Here is a 12265-nt window from a genome sequence, read left to right on the forward strand (position 1 = left end):
CGTTCATTTCTAACATAATAATAATAATAATCATCTTTATTATCCGTAAGGAAATTTGTCTTACAATTTGTGCATTACACCAAACAAAAAACATTATAACTATAAGAAACCAAAGTGTACATTCACACCAGACTCACTCATAATTTACATGTGACAAAGTTTATACCAGATTGTTCTTATTTAATGATTTGATTGCCAGGGGAACAAAAGAGTGTTTGTGTCTGTTTGTCTTTGCTATCGGTGTCTTGTATCTCTTTTGTGATGGTAAAATCACATTAATGAGTCAGAAGACGACGTCAAGAGAACTGGTTCAAAATTATCTAAGCATAAAGTGCTTTAGTCCTTTTGTAATAAATTTTTTATTTAAGTTTAATGAAAAACGAATGAATTTACACGCTTTTATTCATAAATTTGAAGGTGTTGAGAATGAGTGGTAAATCGCTTGACTTCCGAACCGGGAATCCTGGATTCGAGTCCTGATAAACACTGGGATTTTTACTATCTGGATCTTTAGGGCGCATATGAGTCTACACGGCTCTAATGGGTACCTAATATTAGTTGGGGAAAAGTAAAGGCGGTTGGTTGATATGCTGGCCAAATGACACCCTTGTTAACCGTGGGCCACAGAAACAGATAACATTTAAATCATCTTCTCGTAGATTATAAGGTCTAAATTATACCTATGTTCATATTTTCCAGTATTGTAGGCTACCTGGTCGTGTGATATGCGCTCTGGACTGGTCAGTGGTTCAAAAAATGTCCGTGACGTAGCTAGGGTGGTGTATAACGATCAAATTTGAATATCCCACCAGGTCCCTACCTGAGTTGGGTCCCTAATGAGTGTCCTAAATTTGTTTTGACATTAAGTCTTACACCATTATTTCATTTCATGATGTTGAATTTAAAAATGAAGAGGCTCTAAAGAGTTCAATCACCCGGCTCCCCAAATTCCTAACTAAGCCACTGAAAGATGTAATTATTTACTAATATGTAGTAACATCCGAAACATGCTAAATATTTTGAAGACTCAACTTAAGTAAAAGTTAAGCACAACGCTGTTGGAAGGCAAATAAAAAGCACGGTAGTTAAGCTGGTCTGATTGATCAACGAAAATACAATGTGATCATTTCCTTGAAGTAGATCTTTATTGCCATACATTTTTAAATTTTGAACAAACAACCAAATTACTACTGTGTACTATCATAAAAGTAAAACTACTGTACGCTTTGAATATTTGTAATAAAACTACAGTTTCATCCGGTAAGTTCTCTCAGTTACTGGGATTGAGATGATTGAGAAATGTATTTAGTTAAAAAACATTTGTTTGTCGATCCTATAGCGTTTGGAGGGGCGGTGATAAAGTGATACATTCTTTTGCTTCCCAAGTTCTTGCAGTACAGTCAAGCATCAAAGGTTCTTGTCAAAATCTTGTAGAAATACGTTAGCTTCAATCAACCCATACATCTTTACAGTATTCACACAATGACTCTTGTAGTTATGTAAATGTTGATTTAATGGAGAAATACACTCAGGTAATCACAACTGTCTATAAGGATCAATGCAACATTCTTGGTCTTGAGGATTTGGATATTGAAATTTAGTGGGTGTTGTTTGGTTTTATTGGATTGTTAAGTACCATGAACTAATTATCACACATTTATTTGTTTCGTTACTCGTCGACTTATTTTTGATTACACTGTTAAAATATAATGCAGAAAATTAAATGTAATATTTTGAAGTTACAGGAAAAGACAACTGGGTTTTTATTTTAAAAGTTAGTATTATTTTTATCAGTTATCTCCATTAAAAAAAAACGCGCATTTTAAAACAAGTAAAAAGATGAATGCGGAACAAACATTTGATTTTTTTTTATATTTTCAATTCATTTTTTTTTGTTTGTTTGTATTTAAAATGTTTTTTTGTTTGTTTGTATTCAAAATGTTTGCTAAATTTTAAATTACATTTAAAATGATAAAATACAGTCTAGCTCTAGTAGGTTGTTTACTGTAAATCTATCGACATATTTATTATACAAATTTAATGTAAGTTTTTGAGGTACATAAAAGACAACATTGTTTTTATGTTTAAAAGTTAGTATTTATCAGTTATCTCTCTTCTTGGTAGAAAAGAACTTTAAAAAAAATCTAACAACACACTATAATTTTATTTCGATTAATTCTTTTTTTTATAACTGACAAATTTTGTATATGAAATGTTTGCAAACTTTTAAATTGCCTTTTAAATGAAAAAAAAATGAACTAATCTAATAATTTTTTTTCACAATTCTGGTCCTCGATAGCAAGTTCTAGATCTACACCTGGTAGATTTTGTTTCTATTTTAACAGTTTTCAATTATTATTAATGTAAATTACAAACAACAACATAGGTAAAAAAGGGAAATAAAACATTATTAATTTAAAGACAGCATACACAATTTTTTTACATAACTAGAACAAAAGTTGATCTAAGACAATAGGTAGATTTTTTTTTCTAAGTACAAAACAAAATGTTTCTAGGAAACAAATCTATAAATATTTATCACAATGTATAAATGTATTTATCTCGAGACTAAAGAGACATTTGAGTTTGTTGTTCAGAATGTCAAGGGTTCTTAAAGACATCTTCATGGTGGAGCTGGACAACTCACAAGGGAAACAACTCACCAGACAAGACCAACTCCACTGTAATTTAATCCAGACTTGAAACTTCCACTGTGGACAAGATCAGACCGAATCACATCTCTATACCCCAGACAGTAGACTTGTGCTCCACTACTTCCTGGACATGTACAAGTTGTATACGTAAACTTAGAACTATATTTATCCACCTCTAGTCTGTCCTTCCATTGACCAACACTGACCTGTTTAGAACATCCATGAGGATGTGACACTATAAAGGTCAACTTGTGTTTAAATATAGAGTCTCTGTATTTGTTCCAGACTTTCCTCCAAACATTTAAATAGTGTCCCCACATTTCCATCAGTTTATTTCCTAAAGTTTCGTCACATGTCACACAGTTCAACACACATAAGTCATACTCAGTGTTTACACATCTAACACTGACCTTATCAACAATGACCACTGAACTGTCCTCTCTATCATAAAACAATCTCAAGGTCGTGTGGTTAGCCTCAATGTCATCAAAAACCCCATGTGTGGCTGTGTTCACTTCAAACTCCCACCACACTTTGCTGGGTGAGTCTGAAACTTCACATTTTTCACACCAACACTTAATGTAGGCAGTATGTCCATAACCTCTTTCTCGTCTGACTCTATCTCGAAACTTGTTTACATCCCACACTCTTCCACTTCCTGTCCTCAAGTTTCTTCTCTCACTCATGTTAGAAAATGGATATGGTTGAGTTGTCTTTGGCCATAACTCTGGTCTGTATGGACTTGACATTTTAACATCAACTCTAACTGTCATGTCAGCTATAAGTTTGATGCATTCATACACATCTTTGTCTTTAAAACCTTCAGGTAAATGTTTCAAGGTGAATGTATCAACAGGTATAAACTGCCTATGACCTGGATTCTTCTTACATTCACCTCGATGCTTGTGTAGATCAGCTTCTCCACCTTCTGACTCCTGAGTTTCATGATCACCTGGAGAACAAGGAAAAAAACTTGATCCAATGTTTACACCATAATGTACAGTATTGAGTCAATCAAGAGATATCGATAAATAGATAAAGTCTAATACATGTGTTGATCACTACAGTTTATATACTAATAATTAAACTCAAAAGTTACCAATTAGTGGATCTTCAACATCACCTAACTGGACTTTAAACTGGTGACTGGTGAAATGATGAGGATCTAAAAGGATGAACGTCAAATAACTATTTTATATATTCTTTTATTATTATTATTATTCTCTATCTAAACATTTACAAACCAAAAGTTTACCTGTATCTTGATTCTCATCCCCAAGACTGGATAAGTATGCTAGGTTAGTCTGATCCTTTAGACAAACTAAAATAGTTTAAATACATGTGTCAGTCAGTCTAGTTTTTTACAGAATTTTTTTTTTCGAAAAGAAAAAAAAATATTTTTCAAAATACTGCATTTTTTTCATAGAGAAGATCCTAAAGATTTAATATATAGTTCTAGAAGTTGAACATAGACATAACTTTGCAACAACTGAATTTGACATGTTGACTATTATAGTGCTAAATTCTAGTGAAAAATTTGATAATAAAATAAAACCAAAAAAAAATTTAATTATGATATTGTTTCACTCTGATTTATACCATCAAGTCCACAGGTGTCTTGAAGAAAACATGGGTCTCTACGGTTCTGGAAATTAGAACAAAATATGTACATAAAGTTTCTTTAATTTTTTTCTTTACATATTGTTTCGATCTCACTATGCAGGCTCTCTGCAAACTGCACCATACACACCAAGAACTTGACAACTCAAGGTTCCAAAGTAACGTAACATTTTAATGTCAATAAATAACAGCTAATACTGTACAATTGGCAACACGTACACTGTACAAATAACTTTCCGATTGTGACGATCACAATTGCTGGGGATTATATTATCAAACTTGACAATTCAATGAATTGAAGAAAGAAAACTTCTTTAACAACTTTCACGTCAAATTAACTTCTTAATTCAATAACAACTTGACTTGATACTTCATAAATAAAACTTAAAGATACATAAAACTTCACTTAGAATAACTTCAACTAATAAAACTGTAACTTATGGACCCGCTAATATCACAAAACTTATAAACATTACTAATCGAGGACTGAGCGAGAAACAACGCTCTACAAGAACTACTACTATGCGAGGACCCCGTCTAACTAACTTTCCCCTAATTTATACTTTCTTTGATCGTACGTTCCAGAATCATGGAACCTTCTCCGTTAATTATTTTAGTAACTTTGACCTTCTAGAAGCTGACGTGTGCTATTTTTTCCCTTAACCTCTGTCTTTGATTGGATACTTAAAATTAACTTGTTTACGCTGGACACTTGCACTCGCTTCTAGAAACTGGTCGAAATAGGTTACAGACTCGACTCGTGACACCGATAACACCGTACCGCCGTATCAGATCTTGCACTGGCCTCTCAGTCTCGTTCCGGGCTTGCACTGGGTTCAACAGTCCAGGACTGACTTCACACACTGGGCTCGTTCTGTCTGACTCGATCACAGACCAAGACTAAGACGCCGTTCGTCTCAACAGTACTTGACAGTACTCCGCACTGAACCGTCGTAATACTCCGTACAGAAACACACAGATAAACTGTGCTATAGTCGACCGGACTGTAGTGAACCGGGCTCTGAACCCCTGCCGTGAACTGCCTTTTCTCAACCGTCTTGAAGGCTACACCTCCACGTTTTATATAGGGTCCCTGCTGGCCTTCTAGAACCGGACAGAACGTCGCTCGACCATTCTAGGTTGTCAGATGACTACATCCCTCGTGAAGCTCCTGAGCTTTGTTCACGACGGCGATCCTTCCCGAACCGTCGTGTTGACACTCGTCTCGGCTGACCGTCGTACCTCGTCACGGTTGACCGCTCGTCTAGTGCTGGCCTGGGGCGATTTGCGTCGGTTGACTACACACACACCACTACCCCCATCCTTGCCACCACCAGGTTTATAACAGTATATTATTTTGAATAAGGATAATATTATCCTTATTACAAAAATTGGGTATTTTTTATCTAGATCTCGCAGCCTGGTAGTGTGATATGCAATAGTAGTTGTCTCTCCATAGTCTTGAGTTTGAATCCTGCCCGCTCCATCCCTAGTCATCCTGTCTGAATTTTTGCAATTAGAAAAAAAGTCTGTAACTATATCTGCATTTTAAAGTGTTCATTTTAGATCATATCTATTTGATTTCAATTATATTTTTTTAAACAAAGTATCTACAATTTTAGAATTAGTCTATAGATCTTGTAGGACTACTTTTTGTTTATCTTTTAGATTTGTTATAGAGGCATTAACTTTTATTTAAATCTAAGTAAGCCTATATCTAAACTCTAAAGATGGATATATCAATAGACTAGATGTAGTGTGAATTAAATTGTATATAAATGTATACTAGAAGCTAATGTGAATTTAGAGGTAGATATATTTTTTCTACATTACCTAAGATCTAACTTGTTATGGTTGTTTATATAAATCTACACCAGAGTCTAACTTTTAGATTTAAAATTACCGTTCTAGCTTAAGTTATTTAAAAAGTACATATGTTAATTTAAAAAAAAAGATAATTATGTTCTAAGCATTTCAAGTGTCAATCTAGACATGCATTTTAATCATTGACTTAAACTTCTGATAAGTCTTTTGTTGTTTTTTTAGGCTAATTCGGGCAACCCTTTCAATCTTTACTAGCACTAGGGAAGGAACACTTGTATTTGGTCGTTCTGCTGGTCACAAGACACCCTTGTTAACTGTAGGCCACAGAAAATGATGACCTTAATAGCATCTTCTGCACTACATATTGTTGTAAACCTGGTGGTGACACAGATGGGGGTAGTGCTGTGTGTTTTTAGCCTACCCTAATCGCCACAGTCCAGCGCAGGACGAGCGGTCAACCGAGACCAGTGACAGTTCGGCAAGGACCAGTGTCGTAAATATTACGCACGCAAGTCACGGCGAAAGTGATGAACTGGAGTGGTCAAGAAGGTTCGAGTAGGCCAGTAGAGACACTATATAAGAGCGAGTGTGTTAGAAAGACGAGACTTCACGTTACCTTGCAATGTGACCAGACAAGGCGAAGTTAGGGACAGACAGTGTGTGAAGTCAGGCTTGGTTTTGGACAGCTATTGTAATGTTGTTGCCAACTGTACAATATTTGTAATGTATTTGAAATTAAACTGACTGATACTTTGGAGCCCTGAGTTGTGAGGTTCTTTGAGTTCGTTATGTAGTGTGGTGCAGTAGGAAGAGAGCCTGGATAGTAGGAGAGATACGTAACAATATCTTGAATGCAGGGTCTGAAAGGAATACTTTTTACAAGATATACAAGTCTCTTAACACTAGATAGATCTATTTATAGGCCTATACTGTTTATAGATCTAGTAGAATATTATCTGAACCTATATCTATCATAAGATCATCTATACATAGATTAGATATGAGACATCTTGATCTACTCTAGATCTATTATTGCAAATTTGATTTATTAAAATCTCTATAACAATATGGACGATTACAATGGTCATTTGACAAAGAGTAAAAATCTAGGTTTTGTGAAGATATTAAAACATATAAATATATGATCATGTATTACTGAAAGACTATATTTTACAAACACCATTAAAATTGTATAGATATAATAGATCTATCAAGTCTGCTAGTTTTAGATTCTAATAATTGAATTAAATTTCAATTCAAAAGTAATCGCATTCATGTAAAACCAGATTTTTTGCACTTTAAAATTGCATTTTTAATTCTACATTGTTATTGCCTTTATTAGTATTATTATTGTTATTATATTACAAACGGAGGAATTATCATTCTCAGGCACTTCCACGGACGGTCTAGCTTCGTTAAAGAGAAACAAAATTCATTGATGATTATACAAATGGCAATTAATATTTAATTTTTCATTAAAACCCTATCTGGCATGTCAAAGTTGAGCGTGAAGTGAAGAAAAAAGTATGAGATGAAAAAAAAGTTGTTTATACATGTTTGATATTCTACTTCCTAGTTAAAACCTCACGCAGGTCGACGGGAGAGGGTAGCGGGTGTTATGCGTTTATGAATTGCTTCTTTGCTTGGTGTTTGTGTGTGTGTTTTGTGATTTTTTTTTCACTATAATGGTAAGCTGTTTCTAAGGACGCGCTATATTGGCGTCATTGTTTTTTTTTTCCTTTTACTTGGGTATCAGATTTTTGCTTAAATTTATTTTAAAAAAGCCTAAATAAGAAAACATTTTTAGTTAATTTAAACAAATACAGACTTACTTATTCTGTTATGAGTTTTGTAGATACTTTTCTATCAGTTGGATTTTTTTTCTTGCGGAACATCTTGGAGAACATCTTTGACGAGTTAAAAAAAATAATCAAGAATCGGTTCAAAGAATTATATTTTTCCAAACATACAAGGCAGATAACTGAAACTTTTTTAAAAAAAAATTGTTACCCAAATAGGCTTTTTTATCTTCCCGTTCAGGAAATTAAGTACAAAAATATGAGTACTTTGTAGACCTTGTTGTAACTCATGTTTCACTTTTTTTTTCTTGTTCATTTCCAAATATTAGCTGTGAACGTTTGTTGTTACAGTTTTGATATGAGCTTTGCCCAGCCCTCTCTTTCCTACCATCCCAACAAGCTTTGATATGTCCTACAGAGTTGTCCGCCCTTGCTGTCGAGGTTTGGGATAATAATAATAATAATAATAATAATAATAATAATCTTTATTATCCGTAAGGAAATTTGTCTTACAATTTGTGCATTACACCAAACAAAAAACATTATAACTATAAGAAACCAGAGTGTACATTCACACCAGACTCACTCATAATTTACATGTGACAAAGTTTATACCAGATTGTTCTTATTTAATGATTTGATTGCCAGGGGAACAAAAGAGTGTTTGTGTCTGTTTGTCTTTGCTATCGGTGTCTTGTATCTCTTTTGTGATGGTAAAATCACAAAATCCTGACACAAAGGGTGATTCTTTATTTCGAGGATCTTGTTAGCTTTTTTATAGATGTTTGTCTCAAACAACTGCCCAAATGGGGTTTGTTTTTTGCCAATGATTTTGCCAGCAGCATTTAGGATTCTATTAAGTTTATTTTTATTTTTAATGCTCAGATTGCCATACCAAGCAGTGATATTGAAACTTAAAATATTGCAGATGTGAGCGTGATAAAACATAGCCAAGGCCTTTTCGCTAACATTAAACGAGGACAGTTTTCTTAGTAGTCGTAATCTTTGCTGCCCTTTTTTGCTGATATAATCAGTATTTGCAGTAAAATTTAGTTTATTGTCTAGGATAGTACCAAGGTATTTAAAGGTTTGCACAATTTCAATAGTCTCTCCAGCTACAGAAACAATATCATTTTCCTTCTTGTCCCTACGAAAATCGATTATCATTTCTTTGGGTTTTTTTACATTTAATAATAAAAAATTATCTTTACAGTATTCCTCAATGTGTTCTAATTCTTTGAAATACTCATTTACGTCTGAGCTCTCTGAGAGCAGGGCAAGAAGAGCCGCATCATCAGCGAATTTTGTGAAGGAGCAACAAGAACTATCGGATTGAAAATCATTGGTGTACAAAATGAACCACAATGGCGATGTCACAGCCCCCTGGGGCGCCCCTGTGTTAACTATGCGTTCATTAGATATAACATTGTTTACCCTAACCCTCTGAGCTCTCTGGGTCAAAAATTCATTAGCCAATAGTATTATGTATGGACTAATCTGCAATGCTTTCATCTTTTCAATGAGTAAATGAATTTGTATAGTGTTAAAAGCTGATGAGAAATCCATAAAGAGCAATCTTACATAAGTGTTCGGTAAGTCCAGATGTTTGTAGACACAGTTTAAAATATTTAGGATGGCATCGTCTACACCTTTACCCTTTTGGTAAGCAAATTGTAAAGGGTCTAACTTATTACAAAGATCATTCAGAAGAAACATTTTAACCAATTTTTCTAAACATTTAGACACAATGGAAGTAAGTGAAACAGGTCTATAGTCATTCATTTCCTTCGGTTTGGAAACCTTTGGCACCGGTACAATTATAGATGACTTCCACACAGGTGGTATCTCATGGTATAGTAATGAAGTAGAAAAAATATCTTGGAAAGGTTCAGCTAGTTGTTCAGCACATTCTTTTAAGATTCGCCCTTTTATTCCATCAGGATCCAGTTCTCTCTCACACGAGAGTATTTTTTATGTTTTATTTCTGGACATGTGTCGGCGGAATTCGACTAACATTACGTTAAGGAAATAGAATTCAGTAAATTTGAGAACGACGAAATAATCTACCAAATTTTGGTGTTTCTTTATAATTTAGTAGTAATATTTGGAATTTCCGATTTCTTATTAAATCTATATTTATTAAAGTAATTCCTTTAGTCATACAGTCAAAAAATATGTGTACACTCTATATTAAATATCACTATCTGATAAGTTTAGCTTTTCCTTTACCACATGATTGGCGCTATACATCGAATTATAAACTCACATATGCAGATACACACATATACGTGCAATTCTAACCACACACATGCCCACCTTGTAAATCAAAAGTTATCTACCTTGTATTTGTCAGAGGGCAAGGCGGCTGAGCAGTTAAGTGCTTGGCTTCCGAACCTTGGGTCCTGGGTTCGACACTCAATGAAGGTTGGTATTTTTAATTTTACTGTTTATGACTTTATTCAAATGTTATTGTAAATTTTCATACAAATCAGAAATAGACGGCCTTCGTGATTAACGTCTGGCTGTCTCTTTTTAAGGTCGTATCTTTTCTTATTTTATATAATAAAGGAAGCGTGGGATGCGTGGCCGAGAGGCTAAGTGCGCTTGAACTTGGCTTGGTTTGGCTACCTAGAAGGGGGCTCGAGGCTCGACACCCGACTCAGGCAGAGTTATGTTTACTGAGCGCCTAAAGGCAGCATGGAAAACTAACTCCTAGATACCCCCTCCCCCCCACTGGTTCACAAATGAGATTGGACCAAAAGCGCCCTGAGCATGCTATAAGCATGAAAGTAGCGCTATATAAAAGCTATAATAATAAATAATAATTCAGACGTTAATAAAAAAAAATGATTACATCCTACGCGTAATGCATATAGTTATGCATATTAAATAATGACCTAAATTTGCCAAGTCACTGGTTTTCCTGGCTAGCTTAGGCAACCCATTCCATGCTCTAATAGCACTAGGGAAGAAGGAGCATTTGTACAAATTATTCTTAGCATATGGAACTAGGAATGTGCCTTTATCCTTGTGTGTTTTTGAGTATTTTATTAGATTTTGTTTTTGTATTTGAAGATAATGGTTCAGTGTTTTATGTATAACTGATACTTCACTTTTTAGAATTCTATCCTGAAGGCTTTCTAATTTTAGTGAATATTTATGAAATTTTAATGCTCCAGTTTCTTAATTTTTTTTCTTGAGATAATTTAAAAAATGGTTCACTTTTTAGAAAAGAAAAAAAAAAGTAGCGATTACATCAGAACTTTGAAAGATCAACAATGTCATGATGTTCTATGTTCATGTTCTCTTGCAGTTTTTGATATCTAAACGGGAAGAACGGACAGACGGAAAGACAGACCACAAAATACTAATAGCATCTATTCCCCTTTCGAAGACCACTAACATTTAAAGATATGATTAATACAGCAATTTGATCCCAAGACAGTGGCGTCATTCAGGGAGGTGGCGTGCTCTCGGCACCGGATGAGAATTGTGTGACACCCAAGTTGAAAAAATATATTTTGGTAAAGCAGACTCATCCAAAAAAATAATAAAGTCTTATTTCATATAGCCAAGCATGTCTAGGTACACCTAGAGGCGGGGTCGGTAACCTGCGGCTAGCGAGGCACATGCGGCTCTTTGGATGTGAAGCTGCGGCTCTTTAGTTCCATGCGCAAAGATTATTGATTTTATCGAACCATTTTTCAAAATAGTTCTGACTCTTTTAACAAAGAATAGGTACAGATTCTATCTCTCAGCCTTACACCACCCCCACTACACATGTCGTCAGTCATCGAAAGCTCTCAAATGACGCCATGGTCGAATGTTTCTATGTAGGTTTTAATTCGCGTTCGACGCAAGACTGTGTGCTTTGGCTGTGACGTATAGTTTGTTGTTTCAAGTAAATGAGTTAGAAGCTAATGCTCTTCTCAAAGTTAGAAGCAATCTACAAGTAATGCTAATCTGGCAAGCTTTGCGGTACCAACAGAAATTGCACAAAAAGGGAAACCTTTTTTCAGATGGTGAGTATGTCAACGACAGCTTCCTACGTGCATCTGAAGAACGAACTGTTTCTTGATTTGAAAAAATAAAAAAAAAATACCAAAACAGAAATCTTGAAAAAAAAAAAGGTCAAAGATATGCAACTATCGATAAAACAGTACAAGATAGAATAGCTAAAATATCTTCAAAAGTAACATATTTCCAGGTGGAAGATATTCAACTTTCTTCTGCCTTATCACTTGCATAAAAGCCACTGTACAAGTTGCCCAATTTTTCTGTTATATTTCTTCCAAGGGTCCAAAAGAAGATCTTCCAGGATTGCTACTCTAATGTCAAACTAGAGGGGAAGTTAGAGCAAATGCGTGC

The sequence above is a fragment of the Biomphalaria glabrata genome, chromosome 14, assembly GCF_947242115.1.
Source record: "Biomphalaria glabrata chromosome 14, xgBioGlab47.1, whole genome shotgun sequence".
Classification (NCBI taxonomy): Eukaryota; Metazoa; Mollusca; class Gastropoda; family Planorbidae; genus Biomphalaria; species Biomphalaria glabrata.